Below are 26,000 nucleotides of genomic sequence, written 5' to 3'. Positions count from 1 at the left end.
GTCTACAAGACTGGACAGAAGGCAGAACACCCAGGATGTGGCGTGAATTCAAAGACCAGCCAGTGGGAAGGCATGAGGAAGGGTGGAAGAGTTTGAATCCTCGCAAAGAATTGTTTGGAAAGCAGCTGAAAAGAAAGAGTTTAAACATTTTGGAAGAATTACCACCCCTGAAAGTAGCTTCTTCAACATAGCCTTTAATGTCGCTTTTGTATGACGATAATATTTCTAGGCTAAATTTTTCTAGTAAAGTCTTGCTGTATTGTCACTCACCATCCTATTCAAAGCTGCTGGTTAACGTCAGAGCTTTCAATATGCTCATTAGCTTCTCATTAAAGCGCCAAAAACATGGACAAAAATTTTGTTTTCAGGCTCCTAAAGTTGAGCCTGAAAATAAAGACTCCTGAAGTTTTCTACTGCTAGAATATATGTCTGCTCTTAAAACAGACACACTGCTTTCAGTCCTGCCAGGTGTACAACAGAGGATATAACTTCAGGGAACAAAAGGACGTGGGTCAGGTGAACGTTTTAATTGGGATCCTAGAGCGGCCTGACACCCATGAAGCTTTGTGCTTCTCGGTGACCGATTTCTGCATGTGCTGAGTGACCGCACACTTGGAAACACTATTAACAGGTTTTATAAGGGACAAGACGGGAAGGGTCTGTTGCGTGTATTGTGAATTTTAGTAGGTCACACAGGGTGCTTCGCAGGCTGTCCATTTCATCATCTTGGCAGAAGCACTTCAATGAGATGTGGGCGAGGTCCTTGCCCCCTGGACAAGACAGTAGGACATAAAGACAGCTACATTCCAGCACCGGCAAATCCCAGCGAGCCTGCCTCGCTGAACGACTAGGGAGCACTCAGTTTAAGCCTAGTGAGGGAGATCTAGGAAAGCTAGCTGGCTTCACTTTACTAGAGTCACGGAATGGACTTCGGGATTTCCAGTCTGTGTAGACGTCTCTCCCAGCGACCTTCCTCCTCCGTTCTCCTATTCTGACATCGACAGCAGAGGCACGCCTCGATCTTCTTAGAGGAGCTAGACATGCAAAGCTTGTCCCTAAGGTAGGAGTTAGGTTTCGAGGTGGAGAAATAGGGTGGACCCCCCGACCCCAGGTCCCGCTGGTTCCCACGGCCCAGGACGTGCCTCTCCCTGCTACCCCCGCTCCGTCCCCCCATCCCCGCCCCGAATCCTGGGGACCCAGGTGGCGGCTGTGATTCTGGCTTCTGGGGCCGCATCCTCTCCTCCACCAAAGCAAGAGCTCGCCCTGCCTGGATCACAGGAACCCGCAGGGGCGGCCAGAAAGGACCAGCGCCGACGCGGATCCGGACGCGCAGTTTCTGGAAACGTGACGGTCTCCCGCCCCGCTCGGTCCGGGCCCGCGCCGCGGACCGGCCCCCGCCGCCTCGCCCCGCCCCGGCCCGCCCCCGCCGGCGGAGCCCGGCCTCCTTCACACCTGACTCGGGCCAGCCCCGGTCCCGCGCGCGCAGAGAAGGGACCACGACGCGTCCCCGCCGAGGTTGGGCCCCTGGGGTGCGGCAGGGGAGGGCGGGCAGCTCTTCAGCCCGGGGTGGTCGGCGATTCCGGACAAACGGACGGACGGTGCGGACCCGCGGGGGGTGGGGCCGCCGGGGAGGGGCGGCGCCGCGGGGAGCGAGCCGGCCTCCGGGTGCTGGAGCCCGGGCGGGGACGCCACACGCTCCGGCTCGGAGCCGAGCGCTGGCGGCGGCGTCCGGCCCGGAGCGCGGAGGGCGGCCGGGCAGGTGAGGCGCCTCCCGAGGGGCAGCGCCGGCAGCGGGGGCTGCGGGCACCGCCGCCGCGACCCCCGCGCTCGCCCCGCACCTGGGGCGCGCGTCCGCCCGAGCAAGGGGCGGGCGCGCGGGGACCCCCGGCGATGCTGCCGCCGGCGCCGCCGCCTCTGAGCGAGCGCCCGAGCCCGCCGCGGAGAGAGGTCGGTGAGTTTCGGTTTGTTCCTCCGCTCTGTCCCTCCGGGGTCGCGGGCGGCGAGGGGAGCGCCAGGGGAGGTCTGCGCCCTCGCAGCGGCCGCCCCCGGAGCTGGGCCAGCGGGAGCGGGGAGGTGCCGCCGGGGACGCGGCGGGGGCGCCTTCTGGACCCTGGAGCGGGGGGCAGAGCCGCGGGGCGCCGGGGAGGTGGCCCCCGGAGTGCGCTTCTCCGAGCGCGGGCGGAGTCGGGCCGGCGGCCGGGGCGGGGAGCGGCGCGCCCGGAGGCTCCGCTGAGTCCTCGGATGCCCTCTGGAGCCCTGGTCCGGGGAGCTGGTCTCGGGCCCGCGCCGCGCGACCCTGGGGTGCACGTGCGTGTGCGCGCACCCCAGCTGCGCCCCGACCCCACGCCCCGCCCCCGCGCCCCCGGGGGATGCGCCCCTGGGGCGCCTTTGTTGAGCGCCTTGCCTGCCCCCTGAAGTTGTCCCTGCGGATCCGGCCCCTCCCGGGAGGAGAGGCGGCAGGGGAGGGCCAGATGTTAGGGGTCTTTTGTGCCGACCCCGCGCCCGGAGCGCTCGCTCCGGGAAGGGCAGCGGCAGGACAAAGGCGGCCGGACCCACGGGGCGCTGCTCGGAAGGCGCCCAGCGCCCCTCCCGCCGCGGGTGGGCGTGGGGCGGGGAGCGCCGCCCTGGGTGGAGAGAGGAGAGACCCAGAGCAGTGGGACAGTGACTTGGGGAGGCGGCGGACCCGGCGCAGGGAAGGATGCTCGCGGCCGCGGCGCTGGTGTCGGCCTGGGCGGGGGGCGGCGCGCCCCGCGCCCCCGCGTAACCGGGTTTACCTAGGGTATTTTGCTCGTTCTCCACGATGCTGTTCTGCGCCTTCTCTTGTTTTTCTTTCCGAGGGGTTACCGTTGCTAGTTGAGGCTCTGCCTCCGGGGGATAACTTAGGGGCGGGGGAGACTGCAGAGGACCGGGGGACGGTCGGTGGTCACAGATCCTATAAAGACAATTAGGACGCGCTTCGCCCCCTCGGCTGCCCAGCCCGCCACACCTCCGCCTCCTGCACCGGCCCGGTGCCGCGCTCCGCCGCTCCGCCCGAGAGGACGCTTGCATTTCTTTGCTGCGCGTGTCTAACCCTTACTGCGTGTACTTCACTGCAGGCTGAACAAAGCTCGGGCTCAGTTGTGCTTCCTGCTTGTCAGCCTCTTGCCTCCCAAACGCGTGCCATTTCCACTTGATGTCATCGCGCAGAAGGGGGTGAAAGGGACTCGGTGACAGATGCAGGTAAACCCCGATAATCCGGGTAGGCGCCTGGGTGTCCCCGGGTCGTTTGGGTCAGCGGTGTCTGCAAGGGGCGGCTCGGGAGGTTTCCGCGTCACACCATCCATTCCTGTCTGTGTGGAGGAGAGGGCACCGCCGAAACTCCTGGTACAGAGAAATAAATTGCAAATGACTTTAAACCTCCCTTTTGAAGAAGTCATTGAGGGCAGCTGCCTTTGGAGTTTAAATTCCTCTGGGTTCCCTTTAGGGCAATTTTGGTGTAATCTGCAGTTGTATGGGAATGTGGGGGTTGAATATGTGTCTGCTTTCCTATCGGTAGTAATACATTTTGGCCTCAGTCTGTAAATGGAATATCATGTGTTGAAAAGGTATCATTGTAAGGCTGATTATAAATTTGACCAGTGCTCAATTAGGGCATTGGTCACATGTAGTAACCTTCTTATGAAATGCTATCTCTTCCCCCATCTCTTCATTGTAATAATATTTGCAATAGCAGGAGGGATGTGCCAGCAGTTAAGTTACTGGAGGTGGGTGGGAGGGGCTGTTGGGAGAGCAGAAAGAGAAGGGAAAATGGAGCTTCAGCGAAGTTTCCATTTATGTAGCCATGAACCATTAGGCCCTCAGTCTGCGTTTTATCTTTAGGTTGTTGGTTCTTTTCCAAAAACTGTGGCCTGTTCTTTTCTTTCCAAAGATAGTTCTGTTTTGATGGCAACCTAACCAGATCTGGGGTTATCCTGATAAGGCTCTGTGAAAGCCTAACCTTCAGATGGCTCAGGACACCATTATGTCCTGGAGGGCAGAGTCCAGGCATCCTCCATGAGAAGCGGGGAAAAAGAATGGATAGAAGTGGACTCAAGATTTCTTCTGTAGGCAGAAGGGATGGCTGAGGACTGGAGGCCCCTGTGCTGTCTCTTACACTGCAGTCCCCACACGACATCTGTGGCACATTCTCCCTTTACCCCCCCACCCCCCGCTAAATCCCTTTAAAAAATAGAATTTAAAAACTTCAAAGATCTGTCATTGTCCTCTAGGGTAATTTTGTTTGGAAAGGTGACTTCAAAAGACATCAGTGATGCTGGCATTTTTTTCTTGTACTCGGAGCATTCAGGTGTCTCTGGGAAAAGTAGATGAGTTTCCAACCTGTCCCAGCTGAAACAGAGACCAGCGCTTTGGAAAGATCAGAGGTGTAGTGGGGCTAGGGTAGAGGTATTCTGACAAGTGATGTTTATGTCAGCAATAATGCAGGGTGTGTGCCCAAGAGGAAAAGCCACGTGATGGGATAATAAGGAGTATAATAACACAATAGAAACAAAGGGTGTGGCTTTTTTTTTAATGGAAAAAATAAATACCTCACAACATAAAATTCTGCATGAGGAAAACAGCTGTCTGCACATGTAAATGCATGTCCAAGAACCGAGACAGCCGTGGCTCAGGGTTGGCTTTCATGGTGGTTTTCAACTGAGTCTGGTAAGAATTCCTAATCAGGCGTTACCTTGATGTTTAACTTGTCCTTTTAAGTGCAGGCTCCCCACTCCCAGATGTGGGCAGTGGTGTGTTTTAGTTTTTAGGTTGGAGGAGCCCTAGAGGTTATGAGACTGACTGGCCTGCAGAGCTGGGTTCTCCCACAGTGTTCATTCACTTCATTTGGCAGGTGTTTATCGAGTGCCTGGTGGGTACTGGGCTTGGTGACAGCTGTCAAGGGGCAGCCTGGGGTGGGGTGTGGAGACGCAAAAGCCAACCACCTTCAGGGACCTTCCAGGGTGATGGAGAGCTGAAGACCTGACTCTCAGCTCAGGAGGTGCTTGAGAAGGGGGAACAGGGGCGTCCTGGGCCTCTGAGGAGGCGGCTCGTGCGGTCCTTCAGCCTCCACCTGAGCATTTCTTCACGAGGCTGCTCACCGCTTCACACGTGACTGGGCCTGTGGTCGGAAGGGGACCTTTTCTTCACAGTGTTCCAGCTCCTCAGCTGAATTCCTTGCGGATGGGTGAATTTCCCCCTTGTTAATGGCCGTTCGGTTTTCATTCCTTGCTCTCTCAGAGTTGTCTCTCAGAGACTGTTAGCTGCCAGCCTGCGCTGTTGGCACCCTCTACATTTCAAGGCATTATTTGGGCCCTGCTGCACTTGAATTTTGAAGTAAATTCTGCTTTTCTCTCTTAGAAAACAGATGGGAGGGGGACGTTGGCAGGTTTCGGTCTCTTTTAAGCAATGAGGTATCAGCATGATAGGTTGGCTCGTACTGCCATGACAGGTGACTTCCGGATCTCAGTGGCTGAGTGCGGCTTCTTTCCTTCCCACGCTGCGTGTCCAGCACGGTCAGCAGCTGGGCCTGCTCTTGGTAGACCCTTGGGGCCCCGGCTTCGTGGGGCGTGGTCCTGACGGGGATCTAGATGAAAGGTCCCTGCGACAGAGCGGGGAGCCCTGGAGGACCTCGCTCCGACCAGGACACGGTCTGACCCGGAAGTGACTTGACGCTGCTTCAGCAGACTCGTCCTGTGACCCCGTCTGACCGTAACCTGCTGCTGCTTGCACTGAACAAGGGGAAACTGGGTCTAGGTGAGCAGCGCCAACGACCTTCCACAAGTGCCTGGCCTCGTGCGCTCCTGCAGGGTCTCGGCCAGTGCGTTGAGATTTACGTGAGTGTGGACTGAATGAGCAAACGGTATGTCTCCTAAAGAATCTGATCCTACCCAAGCCTGTTTTTACTACTGTGTTGATGTTCTATTTGCTAGTAGGATTGCATACTGGTCATCAAATACCAAAGTGACAGTTGTTTTCTCTTTTTGCCCGTTTTGAGTCATGGTTTATTCTCAAGTGATAGGCCAGGAGATGTTCCCAAGGCCGGTTCCGGGAGGTTTCCGTGCTTAGCGTTATGTAACAGAGAGGTGTAGCTCACAGACTCCCTCTCCCTCGCTATCTGCCTCTTGTCTAAGCCTTCCTGAGCTTGTTTGGAGCAGCTGAGGGTCGAGAAAGAGCAGGAGTGGGCCTGGCGTCACCCAGGGTGGGGCTCCGGCAGCCCAGGCTGCAACAGAGAAGCCCTTGACGGGTGGGGGACGTGTGGGGTAGCCGTGGGTCACCTCCTACTGCTTTGATATTTAGAAGAACGAATTTGGACAGGAGCCGTTTTTTCGGTCACAGGGCTGATAGAGCAACCCTGAGAGTTCTGGGACCTTGAGATTCAATCAGCAACCTCACTGACTGTGAGGATGGTGAGTTTTTAAGTCTCCCTGGCTCCACCCTCCTTAAAAACCTCTGGGCGCTGTGGAACAGGCATCGTGAGGGGTTGCAGACTAAGCAGCTGGTGGCTGGTTGAGATTTTGCTGTGCAAAGTGCTGGTCCCTCAAGTATCTTTGCTGTGATAAATGAATTCATTGATTAGAATGTTTAGGGTTTGACATGTACCTTTAGCATAAGCTTGGAACTGAATAAGATAGTGCTGCTTTTGGTCAATAATCACGTGGTTGAGGTTGTCTTTACAGATGGCTCTCTGCAGATGTGCTGCTGTCCATGAGTTGCAAAGAGTTGGGCGTGACTGAACAAAAACGACTCTGTAGACAAGTGATCGGAGAAGGCACTGGCGACCCACTCCAATACTCTTGCCTGGAAAATCCCGTAGACAGAGGAGCCTGGTGGGCTGCAGTCCATGGGGTCACTAAGAGTCGGACACGACTGAGCAACTTCACTTTCACTTTTCACTTTCCTGCATTGGAGAAGGAAATGGCAACCACTCCAGTGTTCTTGCCTGGAGAATCCCAGGGACGGCAGAGCCTGGTGGGCTGCCGTCTATGGGGTCGCACAGAATCGGACACGACTGACTTAGCAGCAGCAGCTGACAAGTGATATGGTAAACTGGCCGTTGGCCCCTGAGTCACAGTGACCGGAGGACCTCAGTGTTGGCTGAAAGTCCAGAAGCTGCTCTCTAGTCCAGCCTCCTTGAGGGACAAAGTAGTGTACCCACTGGGGTGCAGAGGTGGGGATGAGCAGGTGAGAAACCTGTGGGGGATCCAGGTGCGGATTCACCCGAGACAGGAATCAGCCGAGGCTGAGGCGCAGAGTGAGCAAGGGGGGAGTGAAGCCCTGGTGACCCGTCTGGAAGGGTCTCTGGGAAGCCCTGAAATACATGTCTTGATCATGTTTGGCCTCTGAGTTCCTACTGTTTTACTTTCACAATGAAGTCAGCCTTCCAGGTCGAAGATGCTGGTGGAGGGCATGTGGCTGCCGGCATGGTGGGTCTCTGTGTCATGGAAGCTGGGAGGGAGAAGGTGCTGGTGTTCCTGACCCTTCTTCAGGGCTTTGGGAGCCGCACCGTGTATTCCAGGATGTACTAAATACTTGTTATGTGGTTTAGGGTTTTCTTTTTCCAGTTGACTTACTGTCATTTTTAAGGACAGAGTCCTCCTCTGTAGATGGAACTTGCATTTCCTTTGGGTATTTACTGAGGCCTGGGATTTCCTGGTGGAGCCCTGATGTGTCTGCTGCGGCCTTGGAGCACATTCTTTGTGGAGTTTGTGTGTGTGTGTGTGTGTGTGTGTGTGTGTGTGTGTGTGTGTGTGTGTAGGGGGGAGGGGCAGGGCTGGGGGATATCTGTGGTCTGCTGCGAGTTCAGGGGTGAGTGGAAAGGATGCCTTATTTTCCACTTGATTTATAAATCCCTGCATGGGTGAAGCTCATTGCAACATCCTGCGTGGTAAAGGTTATTCTGACATCACATGGGCTTCCTGGGGGAGCAGGCTTCAGGCAAGGAAGGGGATGATCAGATGCAGATGGGCTGCTGGTGGGAGCAAAGTCGTGATGAAATGGAATCTATGGACACTGTGTGCTGTGCTTGCTTGTCTCTTTCTACGCACCCCCATCCCCATCTTGTTCCTACCTACCAAAGGAAATGTAACTTTTCTGCCTCACTTTCCATTAATAAATCCAGATAACCACACATCAGGTCCTCCTCACTGAGGTTCTGTAAGAACTGATGAGCTTTTCGTAAAAGCTTGGAGAGATACTGTGGAAATACATGCTGTGCAAGTAGAAACCATGGCTATTGACACTGGTGTTCAGTTTTTTAACGGATGAACCGGACATCTTTAGTGACAATTCCCACATCGTCCTTGATTTCTCCCTCCTAGCTGAGAACTCTCACGCCTGGCTTTCCCACCCCCAATTTCCTGTCCAACTTTGACTTTCTTGCTCTGCCTGGCTTGAAAACACCACATTAGCTGGAATGGTTAGCTTACTAGTCACCCAAAATGTTTTGCATAGCCTATTTCTTAATTCTGGAATATTCTGTGGCCTGCAACGTCCTCTCCCGCAAGATACCCCATCATTAAAGGTGACTCAGCTCTTAACTCTCCTAAAAAGTTTAACTCCATCATTTTAGTTCATAGCAATCCTTGACTCCTCCAGCATTCTTTGGCAAAATTGCCTATCTCTCATTTCACTCAATACTCATTCGTTCATTCTATGAAGGGCACTTGTCACAATTGCCCTGTATTATCACCTAAGATTGAAGTGTCTTTTTCTTTCTGTTTAATTGCAGAGAACAGAAACCTGCTCAAGCTAGTTTATATAATGGGAGATGTGTTGAAAAGATGTCCCAGGATGTCTTTTGTCATCAGACCACATATCACAAGTCATTGCTCAGCTAGGGGAGAGGGTTAAGGGTACAGTTCTTTCCAAGGGGTCTGCGGGCTGGCAGGTGTAGAGATTGAGACGCAGGATCTCAGTTCTCTTATAATTTCCTTGAAGATGAAGACTGGATGAAGTTTGACCCTATTTTGTATTGCTCACCATGTTTGCACAAAGTAAGGGCTCAATAAATACTAAATCATTGATAACAAAGAAGTGATTTTGACTTATTGGGATAAGGAAATTATAGATGCTTTTGGCGTGTAGAATTAAAGGAAGTTAAAAAGAGAGAAACTAATTTTTAAGAGCTTCCCCAGCTTGCATTAATAATGAGTAAATGTTAAACTGGATTAGAGCAGCCAGCCTGCAGTGTGTGCACCCCAGTGGTTGGGAGGTGAGCATTCTCACAGACCGGCATCATTCTAACAAGATGGATTGTCATTGGTGGCCTGCTTTTCAACTGAATTGGCCTATTTCTTCCAAAACAACAATAAAAACCAACCAAAAAACCCTCTTCTTGGTGACGTATAGTCATAAGCGTTAGAACTTGACACCCTCCCAGGCTGGTCCAAGGTCTCCAGGAGGAGACTGGGTTAGGTTTGACATGAGTGGGTGACACTTGCCCACAGCTGGCTACTCCACCTGCCTCCTAGTTCACCTGTGGCCATAAGTGCCTTTGGGAGAGGCATCTGGGTTCCCTCACCTCTTTAGATTTTGGAATACTCATTCACATGATAGGAATGCTTGATCATTATGGATAATGTTATTGTGAAAGAAGAAATGTGTTCAGCTGCTTGGAGAAAATGGCCAGGAATACATTAACATTAACATAGTGTTTTCCGTTTGACGGATAATGAATGGAATGGAGATAAATGTCTCAAAACCAAAGTGCTTAGTGTGATATTCTTTTGCAGTTGTGTTGCTCTGTAGGTTTGCAGGTTGCTTCCTTTGAGGTGAAATGAGATTAAAAGTGCTTGGTGATCATGAGGCTAGATCTCTGTACTTTGTTTAGAGACTTTGCCCCTTTGCTGTATGAGCCATGAGGACGACCATCATTCTAAGTGAGTAATAGCTAATTCAGCCATGCAGTAGGGAGCCCTCGGTGACTGGGATGAGTGCCTGTCCATCTCCTCCTGCTCCATCACACTCCCCCTTTAGAAGCTTCAGGTAGGAGTCCATCTAGTCACCTATGGTGATGGGTAAAGTAGCCTTGGAAACACTGAGCATCAATAACTGAAACCTTATATTAGGTATGCAATTGATTTATTAAATTTATCCAAATATGGAGTGTCTGCTGCTTGCCAGGCACAGTTCTGCTCAACCCTAACTGAAATCCTTACCTTGCCTTAGCTTAATGTATGAGCTTAATTCATAACTGATCTGGTTTTCTGCCTTTTCTCTCCCTGCCATGGCGAGACTAAAAGTGGAGAGAATGAAAGAAGTGTATATGGTGCTCTCCTCTCTCAGTTCTTGGTCCGTTACTATATATACACGCCCACCTTACTTGAACCTAATTCAGTTGAACGGTTGAAAACATGGAGCTTTTGAAGCAAGATAGTTTGGGTTAGAATGTGAACTCTTCCATGATGACCTTGAGCCTTGGTTTCTTCACCTGGAAAACAGGTCAGACAACCTCACTGAGCTACCATGAGTATACGCGAGGTCGCTCCCGTGAAGTGCTCAGCGTGTTGCCCTGCATGTCAGAAGCGCTGCACAGAGTGGCAGCTATTAGGAAGGTCTGTTCTGTTCAGTATTTACCATCCCCAGTCTCGGTGCTGGATTCCAGAAATCTTGGGATGAATAGTTACGGTATAAACTCAAGGAACTCTGAAGCTAGCCTGGGACATACCCACACCCCGTAACTGCAGCATTTAGTCAGGATTTCTTGTGTGTGTCCCATTGTTGGAGTCCTGTCATTGGAAAGTCTTTGTAAAGCTTTGCTTAAATGGCGTGGTGTTTAAAACGGTAGACCTTCTCAGGAGGATGCTGAGGAGGCCGCGAGGATCTGAGATCCCACAGGCTTTCCTTACAGGGCACCAGCTATACGCCTTTCCCAGCTGGCCTCACTCAGGCACCTGCCTTTGCTGGGATGTGCTTTCTTGGGGGTAGGGAGACCCACCGACTCGGCTGTCCAGGATGAAGAGGGTACTTGGCTGGAAGGACTTACCACTTTAAAAACCAGAGTAGTCCCAGAAAACCTGGGACCAGTTGGCCACCCTACTTCGGGGTGCTGTCCTTGTGCCATGGTTGTTGTTTGCATCCTGAAGTGGGCTTTTGTAGATCTTTCACATCGTTAGAGACCCAGCCATCTAAGGTAACAGGCAGGAGAGAACCAAGCAGAAGGATGGAGAAAGCCGCGTCAGCCTCTTTATTTATGCATGTGCTTTTGGATGGAATCTTTGTTAGCATTAGTATTATTTTAAAGAAGAGAGCGCTTTAATAAAGCCACAGAAGCTGGACAGTGTAAACTGTAAAGTTAATGGAATCTTTAAAAAGTTCCCCTGGACAGTGGTATTTGCTGTGCCTGGTAGGGCTGTTGCCCAGACCTTGGTACATAGTAGACGTTCAGTAAATACTTGTTGAAGGATTGCTGCAATCAATGTAATCTTCAGAAATAACTTTGAGAGCTGGGTTCCAGTTCAGGCTGGATTTGAGTCTGGGCCCTAACTTGAAAATGTGCAAGCCGAGATCTGCTCTGGCTTCCTTATCGTGCTGATATCCCGAGTGCATTTATTACATCTAGGAGCTTAGGCGCTTCTCAACCTGTCTCTTTTTCTTCTTGGTAGAACTGCTGGACACCAGCAGGTGAGTTGCCTTGTCTTTTGTGGCAGCTAGGATGCTTCTGGAACGTGCCCGTCATGTAAACGTGATGGGGGAGAGGGCTGTGACGGGGGCATTTGTGCACACAGTGCTTTCCTCGCAGGGATTGGGAGGGATTTCCTGATGAGTCTGTTAATTCCAAGTGGGGACTGGGAAGGGGACCAGACCTGCCGTAATACTGGGTGGCAGAGTCCAGAGCTGGGCTTCCATTGGCCGTGTTCCCTCTTTCGGAATCTTCATTACTAATTTGGAGGGTTGGTTGGTGGCAACCTGATCAGGCTCTTAGATAAGCCATAGATTTTTCTAGTCTTTAGCTGCAGCTTCAAGTGGTAATCTTTTGTTTTCTGTTTCTTCTTGAGAAGTGTTAACTGTTTATCTGGGGATGTTAGGACCTGCAACAAACTGCCAGAAACAGTAATTAGTTTGCTGGTTGCCATTCTGTAAATCTCATGCACAGAGCACCCAAGGGCAATTGTCAGACGTTTACATCACCTTCCCATCAGACTCCCGTTTCATCATTGTGTACACTGAGAGCTCATAGTCCCTCATGTTCCTGATAAGACAGATTTCTTCATGGTTTCTTACTTCACCTAAGAAGAAGGTAAGCAGTTTATGGAAGAGGAAATCTTTCGCGAAACAGAATTCATTTACTAAAATTGTGTTTATTTCTACACACAAAATGCTAAATATTAGTTCAGACAGTTAGTGTTTCTTTGCAGAATCCATAGTTTACTTTTTTTTCCCCAACAGTGGAGTCAGAGCTCTCAAAAGTTAATTGTTCATACAACCTTAAATTTATATCAGAATAATAAATAAGGTCTTTGAGAATTGCATCTCAGGCCAGTCATACTTCCCTACAAGAAGTTCATTGATGTACAAGGAAAAATGTCTTTACTAAGAAATTAAAAAGAACACGTCGGATTTGACTCCAGACTGATTATACCTTGTTTGTGAAATCTGTCCGTGCAGATGCCAAGCCCTCACTTTAATGTACTCCTTAGAATAGCATCCTCTCGGGGTCAAGTCCAGTCTGCAGTGGAAATTGAAGAAGACGCTGTCCAGACAATTTAGAATTCCTTATAAATTAGGAGGGCAGTGATAATCAATTTTGAAGTCTAAGTGTGATTCAGCCTCGGTCTTCCAGTTGGCCTGGTTTTTTTTTTATTCCTTGTTCTTGACTTACTGCAAAAGACATCGTCACGCGCTTCTGTTTCCACTTTTCGTGAAGGTGGTCGGGTTTGACTTCGCCAGGACCCTAGTTGCCTCCCCTCACCATAGAAGAAAGCAGTTCTGAACAGGCTGACTATCCTCTGGGTTCTGGAGTCGGCTTCCTTCTCATTTTAACTTCTCTTTAGTGATTCTGACTTGAAAAGAAGCAAGTATCTTCCTTTTATGAGGCTTTTTAGTGCTAGGTGACTAGTGTCGGTTAGTATAAGCTATATATAGTACGGAGAAGGCAATGGCACCCCACTCCAGTCCTCTTGCCTGGAAAACCTCATGGACAGAGGAGCCTAGTGGGCTACAGTCCATGGGGTCGCTGGGAGTCGGACACGACTGAGCGACTTCACTTTCACTTTTCCCTTTCATGCACTGGAGAAGGAAATGGCAACCCACTCCAGTATTCTTGCCTGGAGAATCCTAGGGACGGCGGAGCCTGGTGAGCTGTCGTCTATGGGGTCACACAGAGTCGGACACGACTGAAGCGACTTAGCATATATAGTACAATTAGATACACTTTGTTTTCCCAAAGCTGACTGCAGTGAAAAAGAAGAATTAGAGACAGCAGTTTGGGGGAGAAAGAATGAGTGAAAAGAACAATGAGGGTAAATAACTGTGTTAAGACTGTGGTATTCTTAAAATTTTAATTTTAGCTCCAAAAATAAGAACCACCGTTGTTTACATGGTGATAATGGTTTTGTAATTAATAGCATCTTGCCCAAGCAAATTGAAGCTGCCATTAATAATGTACAAAACAACGTGAAAGTTCATCGGGTGCTTTTCTTCCCAAGCCCGGTTGGATTCGGTTGGATGACAATTGAAAGACAGTTTTGGAGGGTGGGGGAGATGGCCCAGGTAGATACAATGTTTATTGTCTGTTTCAGGTGAAGTGCTAAGAGTTTTAAGCATATTATTTGGGAGGGAAGTTTCCTAAGATTCTGGAAACTTATGTAACTTCTTCAAGGTCACACAGTGAATTTATGCCAGAGCCAGGATATGAACCCGGGGAGGCTGTGCTGGGGAGCCGGGAGCCACTTTCGCAACTGGGATTAAAGATCGGAAGAAGCAACACTTTTCTGTTTTAACCCAGCAGGCTCCGTGCAGTGTGATTTAGGAGGAGGTCTGCCTTCTGCCCTGTCCTGTCCTTGGGAACAAAGATGGACGCATTTGGTCAGCCATCTGCCTGAGTCAGTTGCATGTTGGCTTGGAGGCAGCGTGGTTTGGAAGACTCCCCGACAGGTCCTGTTGGGAAATTTGCAGTGAGGTTTCCGGCTATTACCTGACTTTGCCCTGTGCTAACAAGTTCCTGTGGAGTCTGACGGTGTGAATTGTTTCAGTAAAGACCACTTGACTGACAGCCAGTGTGTGTGGCTGGGAACTTGAGACTTTCATGAATACATTGCTAAAAAACATTGAACAAACAGGCATTTTTTACTCACCTTCCTCCCCTAGTTCCTATTTTCCCCCCAAACAAAAAGGGAATAAATCACATCCTTTCATATCGGCATTCCTTTGTTTTTGCAGTTCCCTTTTTCCTGGAACCACTTTTTCTGTCCACCCCCTCCCTGCCAATAAAAACACAGATCTCTGATGGAAAACCATGAGTGTACACTTCCTTGAAGACATCTTTCCTGTTACACTTGCCCTATGGATTCTCCTCCAACTCTCTCAAGCAAAATTAAATTTTCCTTCCATTTTTTCCCTTAAATCCCACTTATCCGCATATCTGATAGTTCTACATATGCTTGCCTCCCCTGCTCCATTGTGAATTCTTTGACTGTAGGACTTTGTCTTGTTTAGGAGCTTAGGTGAGTGAATGGAGGAAGCAACGAGTGGATGAACAGCCTGTCGATACGTGGATTTGCTGGGATTGGTGAGTGTATGGTAGTGGGAAACGGTGGAGGATCCAAGCACTGATGTGTGTGTGGTTCTGGCGACTGGCTCGATGCTTACCAAAATCTCAGCATTATTGCCGTTTGGGGCTGGTTAACTCTCTGTTGTGGGGAGGCCCTCCTGTGTCCCAGGGGACGCATCCCTGGACTCTGCCCACTGGGTGCCTCTTGCCCAGCTGTGGCAATCAAAGACATCTCCAGATGTTGCCACTTGCCCCTTGAGAGTCAGAATCGCCCCAGTTGACACCCGCTGTCCTGGGCTACTTTGTGCATCAAGGTGGGGCCATGTGGCTGGTTCTCACCAAGAGGACGTGTGTGGGAATGAGAGGCGGGGTGCTCCTGCCTGTCAGCTCTCTTCCTGGCCTGCTGGCCGGCTGCAGGGGGGCCAGGGAGAACCGTGAAGCCCAGGGGTACAGGGGAGTCACAAGGGAAGGAGCCTGGGTCCTGCGTGACCGCGTGGAGCAGAGCCTCACGTGCCAGGCTGCCCTGGGCTGCAGTGTGAAGACGTTAGAGCACACGGCGTTAGCCAGGGAGGCCTGGGGCCACGCGTTTTGGCAGTCAGTCTGCCTTCCCTGGGGAATTTCCCCGGTGGCTCAGGGGTAGAACAGTCGGCCTGCAATGCAGGATCCGTGGTAGGAGCCGTGGGTTCCATCCCTGGGTCAGAAAGATCCCCCGGAGAAGGAAATGGCAAAGCACTCCGGTATCCTCACCTAGGAAATCCCATGACCAGAGGAGCCTGGTGGCCTGCAGTGTCTGGGGTAGAAAGAGTCGGACAGGCTTAGCAACTAAACAGCCGTACCCACTGCCTCCCTAACCTTCCCTGACACTTGGGATTGTGCTGAGGCAGCCTTGCCAGTATTCCAGGTAGTGAGTAAAAACAGACATTCTAGCCATGGACAATGAGAGTTTGTTTGTTCCTATGTAGGTAACAACAGTCTTATTGCTAAAATTCTTTTGCTTTCTAAAATTTATCAGAAAATAAGGAGGTGATAAACGTGGATTTATTATTTCACCAGTCTAATAATTCTGACCTGTGAATAACAAGCAGCCCTGAGCTATAAATATTTTTAGTAAAAAGTAATAAAACATCAGATGTCCCAGCAGTTCTCATTTCCCCAGGTAGGAGTATGTGTCTGCAATGCAAGTTCAAGTTAAAATATTTGTGGCAATTTATGTTTAATGCATCTTCGTATTTGGCGGGGGGTGGGGCATGACAGATGTTGATACCCTTCAGTCACAGCTGTTCCCCACACCATTAATAAGTAAATCGCTATATGGTGTGATGGACTTTGAAAATGGACTCATATATGCTTCTGTGCAGCTGAATGCGGTGGATTAGTGTTCTTTAAAAAGCTAAACCCAAAGGCTTGCTTATCAGACCAGATTCAGTGCCTCGTACTAGATTCCTTTGAAGCCATTGACTGTACCCATGGTTGTGTCTACGTAGAGCTGCTGTCCAAAATGCGTAAGTCAGCCGGTTTCCTTTGGCACCCATCTGGATGACAGCGGCAGGGTTGTTTGCGGGAGACAATGGCTGACTGTGGGTGAGCCCTTCGTGGGCTGAAAGCTTCGTGTTTGAGCCAGTGGTCTCAGTGTCTGCCTGCTTGCCTAGTGTTCAGTCCATTGTACAAAGAGCCATCCCCAGTGAACGTCACCTTTCCTGTCAATCAAACACTCCCACTCAGCAGATAGAGCAGATTTGGCTTGATGACTTTAAGATGGTAAAGTCTCTCTTTTTTCTAGAAGAAATCCTGCTAGGCATCTTAAGTACCAAATATTTTTGATTCTTCTGTTTTTCATCCCATATAAAACATTTTCACAATAATAAAAATAAGAGTAGCTAATACAGTATTTTGGTCATCTGATGCCAATAGATGACTCACTGGAAAAGACCCTGATGCTGGGAAAGATTGAGGGCAGGAGAAGAGGATCAAGAGGATGAGATGGCTGGATGGCATCACGGATGCAATGAACATGAACTTGGGCAAACTCTGGGAGCTGGTGATGGACAGGGAGGTCTGGTGTGCTGCAGCCCATGGGGTCGCAAAGAGTTGGACATGACTGGGCGGCTGAACAACAACAACAAGCTGATTCCGATGGCACTAATTCTGCGCTGGACTCTAAGTGTTTTGCATACAGTATGTGTATCATTATTACAGGAGTCTTAAGGGGGAGCTACTATTAATATCTCTAATGTAATTTCCCCATTTTCAAGAAAATGAAGCGTGGAAAGGCTAAGTGATTTACCCAAGGTCACAAGAGGAATAAGTGCCAGAGCTGGGATTAGAACCTGGCCATCAGTGGCTCCAGAGTTTATGCCATAAGCCACTGCAGCATGCTGCTGCAGATTTTTCATTCTGTTAAGATGACTCACTTTCTCTGAGATGTCCTGTATTTTTATGACTTCAACTAACATCTGTACATGATAATTAAAAAGAGCTATTGATGTTACTGCATTATTTTTTGCATGGGTTGAGCATCATTTCCTTGCTAAGCTGTCAGCTGATAGTCTTCTGTCTTCCATAACTCTTGGCACAAATGTTTCCTTGTAAGAAAGAGCTAATTTAGCGTGTCGTTTTGATTATTTTCATATAGGAGGTGGGGCTTCCCTGATGGCTCGGACAGTAAAGAACCCACCTGCCAATGCAGGAGACATAAGAGACACAGGTTCGATTCCTGGGTTGGAAAGATCTCTGGAGAAGGAAATGGCAGCCCACTCCAGTATTCTTGCCTGGAGAATTACACAGACAGAGGAGCCTGGTGGGCTACAGTACCTAAGGTCGCAAAGAGTCGGACATGACTGAGTGACTAACGCACACATATAGGAGTGTAGGAGGAAGAACAACGTGTATGCAAGGGACTCAGATGCCAGGTGATCCTGGATGAAGTGGCCTTGGAATTCAGAGGGGGACAGATGGCTTCCTGCTGGAGAATGGCTTCCTGGAAGAAGTGGCATTTACTGATGCCTGGAAAGGTGGGTAGTCATCTGGACACGCGGGCAGGTGCAGTGGCATTTCTGCAGCAACAAGGTGTAATGGACGGTGGCTCTTGTCTTCTGGACAACAAAAGATGCTTTCCGACTGAAGTATGGAGTAAGCAGGACTTGTGGGGGAGGATTAGAATGGTTGGTGGAGAGGGGCTTTGGGATTTATTTGGCAGGAAGCCACTGATGACGTGGGGGCTGCGGAGAACGCGGTGTGGAGCTGTGCTCCTGGAAGCTTACTCGTGCATGAGGATTGCTGTCTATGGGACCCTGCCTGGAATACGGGGAACCTGATTGGAAGACCCTTTCCTCATCTGAGCCGGTTCACTTTGGCCAGCATGCATTTGCGCTCAGTCACGTCTGACTCTTTGTGACTGCATGGACTGTGGCCCAGCAGGCTTCTGTCCAGGGGATTCTGTCCATGGGATTTTCTAGGCAGGACTCCTGGAGTCAGCTGCCATTTCCTACTCCAGGGGACCTTTCCAACCCAGGGATCAAACCCGAGTCTCCTGCATTGGCAGGTGGATTCTTTACTGCTGCACCAGTTGGGAAATTCACCAACCCCTGGCTTGGGGCCAGCCAACCTGCTTGCTCTTCTATTCGATTCTGTCCTTCTATTCTTCTAGGCTTCCCAGGTGGCGCTAGTGGTAAAGAACCCACCTGCCAATGCAGGAGATGCCAGAGACGCAGATTGGATCCCCGGGTTGGGAAGATCCCCTGGAGGACGGCATGGCTACCCACTCCAGTCTTCTTGCCTGGAGAGTCCCATGGACAGAGGAGCCTGGTGGGCTATGGTCCAGGGTGTCACGGAGGGTCAGACACGACTGAGCGCACACACTTTCTGTTCCTCTATTCTACTCCATCCTGTTACTCGGGTCGTAGCGCTTCCTTTAGTTCCCTGCTCAGATCTCTTCATGGAATCCCTGACTGTTACTCAAGTGTGTGTGCTCAGTCATGTCTGACTCTGTGATCCCGTGGACTGTAGCTCACCAGGCTCCTCTGTCCATGGGATTTCCCAGGCAAGAGGACTGGAGTGGGTTGCCATTTCCTTCTCCAGAGGATCTTCCCGACCCAGGGATCGAACTCGTGTCTCTTGCTTCTCTTGCATTGGCAGGTGGGTTCTTTACTGATAGCACCCCCTGGAAGCCTTGATAAGGGCCCCTAAAAGTGACCTTTACTGCCTCCTTTGTCTCTCAGACCTTACAGCAGGGCCTGGGGATGGCCAGCTGCGGTCCAAAGGTGGGTGTGGGCTCTCTGAGGGCTGGGTCCACTTTATTCGTTTTTGCATTCCGATGACCTAACTATATTATTTTTTTGACCAGTATATATGAGTGTGAGCCGTTATGCATGTAACTAGTTCTCAGGCTCCTTGAGGATTGCAGAGATCTAACTCTTTTCTGTATTTCCCATGCCCTTTTTGATATCTTCATGGATACTGGTCGATTAAGGGCAGTGTCCTCAGAAAGTTTCCTCTCTGGGGACACTGCATCTTGGCAGCTGAATCTTGTGTCTGCACTCAGAAGTATAACATGTTAGTTCCCGCCTCTGACTTCGTTTATGCTTGTCTTCTATTAGGAAGACGTACTGACTGTCCTGACTGATTCTTCTCTCGATGTGCCGTTAGGTTGTGGCTGCCAGGACACAATCTCAGGGCACGTTGCCACCAACTTTTTGTTCGACCCAGTGGTTTTCCCTTTGGGTTTAAGGTAAGATGTTGAGTTAGGTTTTCAGGAAACAAAATATACTCAGAGCCCAAGTGGGCACAAATAGTAGTAGAAGCATGAAATTCATTTTTATATTTCCAAAATTAACTTATTCAGACAAAATTCATTTAGTATGGTATGAAAAATGGTTGTGAGTAAGCAGAATGAAACTATGCTTATTAAGATAGATTAGGAAAATACTTTGGGGAGTAAAGCAGCTTTAATTTTCCTTTCCTGAGGTTTGTTTACTAATACAATCTCGGCTCCATCAGCCTCAAAAAACTCCTAGCAATTAGTACTGATTAACAGGAATCTGCTGGTCTGGGCTCTGGCCTATTTCATTTTCTCAGAAAACAAGCCCACTTTCCCTGGGTTATAGAGAAAGAACTTTTACTGCTTCAGAGAAAGTTTGGTGGGCTGATGCTCATAACTCACTTGTGAATAGTGAAAGTTTAGTATGTTGGAAGAGAAAGAAGCAAGTGGGGGTGTTGGCTGCAGTGCTGTAAGAGGTAAGGCCTGCCAGTCTTTAAGTGCGGAGGTTGCAAAATTTTGGGTAAAGTATTAAATATCTTTGAATTGGATTTGTACTTTTATAAGTGAAAAAATTGCTACTATGTGCTTCAGTTAAGTTCAATCGCTCAGTTGTGTCCGACTGCAACCCCATGGACTGCAGCACGCCAGGCCTCCCTGTCCATCAACAACTCCCGGAGTTTGCTCAAACTCATGTCCATCAAGTCGGTGATGCCATCCAACCATATCATCCTCTGTCATCCTCTTCTCCTCCTGCCTTCAATCTTTCCCAGCATCAGGGTCTTTTCCAATGAGTCAGCTCTTCGAATCAGGTGGACAAAATATTGGAGTTTCAGCTTCAGCGTCTCTCCTTCCAATGATTATTCAGGACTGATCTCCTTTAGGATGGACTGGTTGGATCTCCTTGCAGTCCAAGGGACTCTCAGGAGTCTTATCTAACACCACAGTTCAAAAGCATCAATTCTTCAGTGCTCAGCTTTCTTTATAGTCCAACTCTCACATCCATACATGACTACTGGAAAAACCATAGCTTTGACTAGATGGACCTTTGTTGGCAAAGTAATATGTCTACTTTTCAATATGCTGTCTAGGTTGGTCATAGCCTTTCTTCCAAGGAGCAAGCGTCTTTTAATTTCATGGCTGCAATCACCATCTGCAGTGATTTTGGAGCCCAGAAAAATAAAGTCAGCCACTGTTTCCACTGTTTCTCCATCTATCTGCCATGAAGTGATGGGATCGGATGCCATGATCTTAGTTTTCTGAATGTTGAGCTTTAAGCCAGCTTTTTCACTCTCCTCTTTCACTTTCATCAAGAGGCTCTTTAGTTCTTCACTTTCTGCCATAAGGGTGGTGTCATCTGCATATCTGAGGTTATTGATATTTCTCCCGGCAATCTGGCAATCTTGATTCCAGCTTGTGTTTCTTCTAGCCCAGCGTTTCTCATGATGTACTCTGCATATACGTTAAATAAGCAGGGTGACAATATACAGCCTTGACGTACTGCTTTTCCTATTTGGAACCGGTCTGTTGTTCCATGTCCAGTTCTAACTGTTGCTTCCTGACCTGCATACAGGTTTCTCAGGAGGCAGGTCAGGTGGTCTGACTGTGTACTTGGCAGTCACTAAGTGTAGTGTCTTGTGAGACTCAAGTCACCCAGTGTAATCCTTACAGTAATTTAGGAGCAGGTTTTGTCTGCATTGTTTGGATGACCAAACTGAGGCACAGAGAGATTTAGCATCTTGCTCAACGCTGTGCTCTCAAGTGGCAGAATGGAAACTCAGTGGCATTGGTGTGTCAGTCCATTATAATGCAATGATCTTTCAAAACTTTTCAGTATTGAAAAATACCGATAAAAAGCCACTGGTGTCGGGACTTCCTGCTGGTCCAGTGTTAAAGTCTTCCAGGTTAAGACTATGCCTTCCAGTGCAGGCGGCTCAATCCCTGTTCAGGGAGGTAAAATCCCACATGCCAAAGATACCGAAACATGAAACAGAAGCAATATTGTAACAGATTCGATACAAACTTTAAAAACGGTCCACATTAAAAAAAAAATCTAAAAAAAGGAAAAATAACTGCTATCAGAAGCAAAATACGCTGACAACAAGCATCTTCAATGAACATAATATTAAATAAGAAATGCTAAAAAGTTTAGTTTTCGTTTCAGCTACTCTGTGCTCTGGTCAGGATAGCATTGTAACTATTTATCCTATTATGGCTATTTTGTTTCTATGCCAGAAATTCATCCCGAGATTATAGTGCAGTGAGTAGCCGCTGAAATTATGTGAAGGTTGAGGATATCCTGGTGATTTTGAGGGAGGACTATTTGAGGACTCGGAGAAGGCAATGGCACCCCACTCCAGTACTCTTGCCTGGAAAATCCCATGGACGGAGGAGCCTGGTAGGCTACAGTCCATGGGGTCGCTAAGAGTTGGACACGACTGAGCGACTTCACTTTCACTTTTCCCTTTCATGCACTGGAGAAGGAAATGGCAACCCACTCCAGTATTCTTGCCTGGAGAATCTCAGGGACGGCGGAGCCTGATGGGCCGCCGTCTGTGGGGTCGCACAGAGTCGGACACGACTGAAGCAATTTAGCAGCAGCAGCATTTGAGGACTGTTCCTCTGGTGGAATAGTCAGTGCTTTTCCCGTGTAGGACAAGCCAGAAAGGAAGGAGGCCTGATCATGAATTTGTAACATATGATGGAAATGAGTAGGTTTTCAGCAGTGTTTGGTGATTAAAAATCAGACTGCTCAGAGTTCATTCAGATATTTTAACCATATGTATCAAGGTCATTAGCAATGTTTTTTCTCTCTGGTATTAAGTTTTTTTAAAAATAAACGTTGTTCATCTCTAGCCTGCTGTTCTATGAATCCCCCTTTTGAATGTCGGGAGTAACTGACACCAACAGGTTTGCTGCCCTCCTGACCTCAAGACCCTTTTCTGGAAGCTCCCTCATGAGAAGTTTTGTCTTTTGCCACGAACCCTTGACGGTGAAAGGAGATTACGCCCTCCCGAGTAGACGGTTTCCATTTTATAGTCAGGAGAATCTGGGTCTAAGTGGGGTGAATTGATAGCCCAGGTCTCTGCGATTCAGAGATGGCCCTATCCGAGTGAGCCCTGATAGGACATTCGGCCTGTTCGACCCCAGCCGCGCTGCAGGGATCTCCTGAGGCCCGCTCTGGTCGTCCAGCCCTTCCTTCTGACCGCCCGCCGTCGGCGTACCCCAGAGCCCCGCTGGCACACTCTCGCCCCGCCGGCCTCGGTTTGCCATTAGAGATTCATTCTGTGTGGGGTGGAGAAGACGGCATGAACTCGTCCCTCGTGGACTGAGAGCTGTATCCCTGCTCTGCTCCTTGTGATCAGCCATGTGACCCTAGCAAATCACTGCGCATTCTCACCTCGCGGGGCCGCTGCTGGGGAGGCTCGTAGTGCTAACCCAGTGTGTGCGGCCCAGGTAAGGTGCTGGGTGCTAGTGTCAGTTTTATGTATATTTTAGCTCACCCATTCTCAGAATCAGGCCGAGGGAGGAATCGGAAGCAGGCGGAGAAATTAAATGATGTGTTTGAGACCGACAATCAGTATAAACTAGTTCTTTGTTCCTTTTGGGTTTTTGTCCATGAAAGTGAAAGTGAAAGTCGCTCATTTGTGTCCGACTCTTTGTGACCCCATGGCCTATACAGTCCATGGATTTCTCCAGGCCCAAAAACTGGAGTGGGTAGCCTTTTCCTTCTCCAGGGGATCTTCCCAACCCAGGGATCAAACGCAGGTCTACCCACGTTGCACGCAGATTCTTTACCAGCTGAGCCACAAAATCCTTTGCTAAAACGTGAGTGCCCTTGGGTAGGGTTACACATTCACCTCTGTAAGGGTGCAGTAGCTAACCCTGTGATTCAGGCTTCTACCAACCCCTCTGAGAAGCGGGCACAGGGCTTGGGGGGAGGAGGGTGGAGGGCGGGTCAGATGGAGGGAAGGTGAGAAAGGAGGCAGGTTGTAATGTGATCGGGCTGGTACAGGCTCTGCTGAGATTTGAGGATGCGGTGGTGGAGGAGTAAGGGGAGCCTCAAAGCAAGGCAGGAGGCCCAGATCGGGAAAGGTGGGGGGCGCTCAGGTCCAGCTGGACCTCTCTGCCTGGGATGGCCTCTCTGCCTGGGGTGGCCCCTCTGCCTGGGGTGGAGCTGGTCCCTTACTTTGGCTTCACTTTTTTCTTTCTTCGATCTGAGTAAGTGAGGCCTGAAAACTGTCTGATAGGAAGATAGGACTTTGATCCTTTCTGTTTCTTGGTTAAACTTAAAAGAAGCCTTCTTCTTTGCGCATCCTTAAAAGAAAGGAGAGACAAGTGATGTCCTGAAGCAGAATCTCCAGGGAGTGGCTCTGGGGAGACGCATGGGGCGCAACTTTGGGGGGATGGCAGGGGCGCAAGGAGGACCACACCAGCTGAAGAAGCAGGGGTGAGGGACAGCTGGGTGGAGAGGGTGTTCTCGTCCTTGGGTAGAAGAGATCGGAGCAGGTGAGGGCACTTGGGGGAGACGGGCTCTGTGGAGGCGAGCAGACGCGGACAGGAAGGTATTGTAAACTGCCATTCCTCGTGTGTGTTTGCAGCAATAAATCCCGTCCTCAGAGACGTGATCGGTAAAGCTTGTTTGGAGTGCACAGGCCGCGTCACAGCTGCCACTGGAGGCTTCCTGCTGTGCCGTCTACACCCCACCCCAGCCCAGCTTTATAGTCCTGAGGGCAGAGCACTCGTGCTAGCTGTGGGTCCAGTGAGGTGCCATTTCCATATTTTCAGTTATTTCTTTCCAGGAGAGGCTTGAGAGGAGTGGGAGGATGTGATAGGAAGGACAGCCGGCAATGCTGGACTTGAGCTGGTGAACGTGCCCGCCTTTTCCCTCCTGAGTTGAACTGAGAAGGATCAAGCTCAGCGTGTAAGTCTGTGTCGTGGAACACAAACGCTTGCCGTGAGTCCCAGCGGCACGACCACTGTCGTGGCTTCCTGTCCAGAGGTGCCTCTGCTTATGCGCTTTCTCATTTTGTCTTTATATCATTGTTCCTTGTATTGTTAGCAGTTGAAATTGGAGAGAAATTTCATCGTTCTGTGGATTTCCCTCATTAGAATTTTGTGGTGATGGAAATGATTAAGACTGGAGTTCCTCGAACCAGTCCTACCTACAAAGAAATGGAGAACTTAGGATATTCCTAGAATACACAAGCTTAACCAAGATGTCAGAATGTTCTAAAAACCTTTTCTGAGAATCTGACATGCTTATGAAAGGTCATTTTTATGAACAATTGATGCTTTTTAGTTTTTCTATTTAATCATTAAAGTGGAAACCCTAAGAAACTCAAGAATAGGCAATTCTTTGTCTGTCTGCTTATAAGTCCCTTGGGAAGAGTGCTGTGTGTCCTTGACGTTTCTGTGGAGCTGCCTTTGGAATGCCTGGCTATGGCTTCTCTGCCCTGCATCCTTCCTCTGCGTAACCACAAGGCGGAATACCACCGGACGCTTCTCATTCATCTAGTGGACAACTTGGAAGTTGCTTCTAAAGCCCATGCTTATCCTGGTGACCTGAAGTGGCCTCTCTGGATGCCCAGGGCAGTAGGTGCCCTGCAGGGTCAGCTAAGGGTGTCTGGGCTGGACTTCCCTCTGTCCTGAGGTCTCCAAACTGACACTGAGCAGGCGTGGCTGCTCTTGTGACATTGAATAAATGGGGAAGAAAAGAGACAAGTTAGAAAATATTTGGCAAATGCTTCTCCCTGGGAGAAACACCCCTGAACGTGGCACAGATAGTTGCTGTAAACCGACAGCAACGCTTGAACGCCAACCTCTAGAGTCAGGAGCTTGCTCTGAAGGCCGGTGCCGGCTGCAGGAGAGATGGAGGGAAGAAAAGGCAGCATCGCGTGCTGCTGTGTTACCAGGAGTCTCCTTGGAAGGTTTTCTGAGAGAGACACAGGCATCCAGAATGCCCCCCAAGGGGCTCCTTAAGTTCTGAGAAGGTGAGGGAAGATGATTTAATGTCGTGTTTGTTTTAGCTAGGGTATGAGCTGAAGGCTAAATTTACATAACAATAGGACCTGGGAGAAATCACATGCACTGGATATTTGCGACTATTCTGAGGGGTTGAGGAACATTTAGGAACATTATCTTACAATTCAAGCGATTACCATGACTTGCAATTGTTACTTTTCTTTCTGTGTTGTCAGTGGCGTCTGAGTTTATTTGGTGCCAAGTTCGTGGTCAGGAATGTACGCCTGAATGGTTGGGACTGGTGCTATGGGGAGTCCAGGCTGCTTTGCATCAACTCACCCCTGCAGAAGGGTCGACAGAAGAGCTGTAGGGAGTGGGTACCGTCCCCTGCTTCCAAGTATCTCTTTGCCCTCCCTTCTGCTGCCAGGAAACAACAATAAAAGCCAGTTGGAGCTGGGGATTGTCTGTCATCTCTTTGCTCTTGTAACACATGGGTGACTCTTGAGTTCCCCGTCTAAAGATCACCCCTTGCCAATTTAAAATCCGAAACAGGCTTGC

General features: G+C 49.7%; 1 protein-coding gene across 12 annotated transcripts in view; it reads left to right on the top strand.

Moving 5' to 3' along the window:
• The first annotated feature begins 1,470 nt into the window (after positions 1-1,470).
• The window catches only part of RNF152 (ring finger protein 152), a 71,556-nt gene continuing 47,026 nt past the window's right edge, over positions 1,471-26,000 (top strand). For 3 of the 12 annotated variants that reach the window (XM_081563370.1, XM_081563377.1, XM_081563374.1), the window contains exon 1: positions 1,471-1,515. The gene's annotated coding sequence lies outside the window, so the exon portion shown is untranslated. Of the gene's footprint in view, positions 1,599-1,656; positions 1,952-2,647; positions 2,780-3,095; positions 3,220-12,107; positions 12,254-24,193; positions 24,403-26,000 lie in introns of those variants that run through there. The other 9 variants (XR_014075105.1, XM_081563384.1, XM_081563388.1 and 6 more) reach the window with 9 other exon arrangements.

Source organism: Giraffa tippelskirchi, chromosome 14, assembly GCF_054371585.1.
Source record: "Giraffa tippelskirchi isolate mGirTip1 chromosome 14, T2T-mGirTip1v1.2.pri, whole genome shotgun sequence".
Lineage (NCBI taxonomy): Eukaryota > Metazoa > Chordata > Mammalia > Artiodactyla > Giraffidae > Giraffa > Giraffa tippelskirchi.
This window is presented reverse-complemented; position numbering and strand designations above follow the sequence as displayed.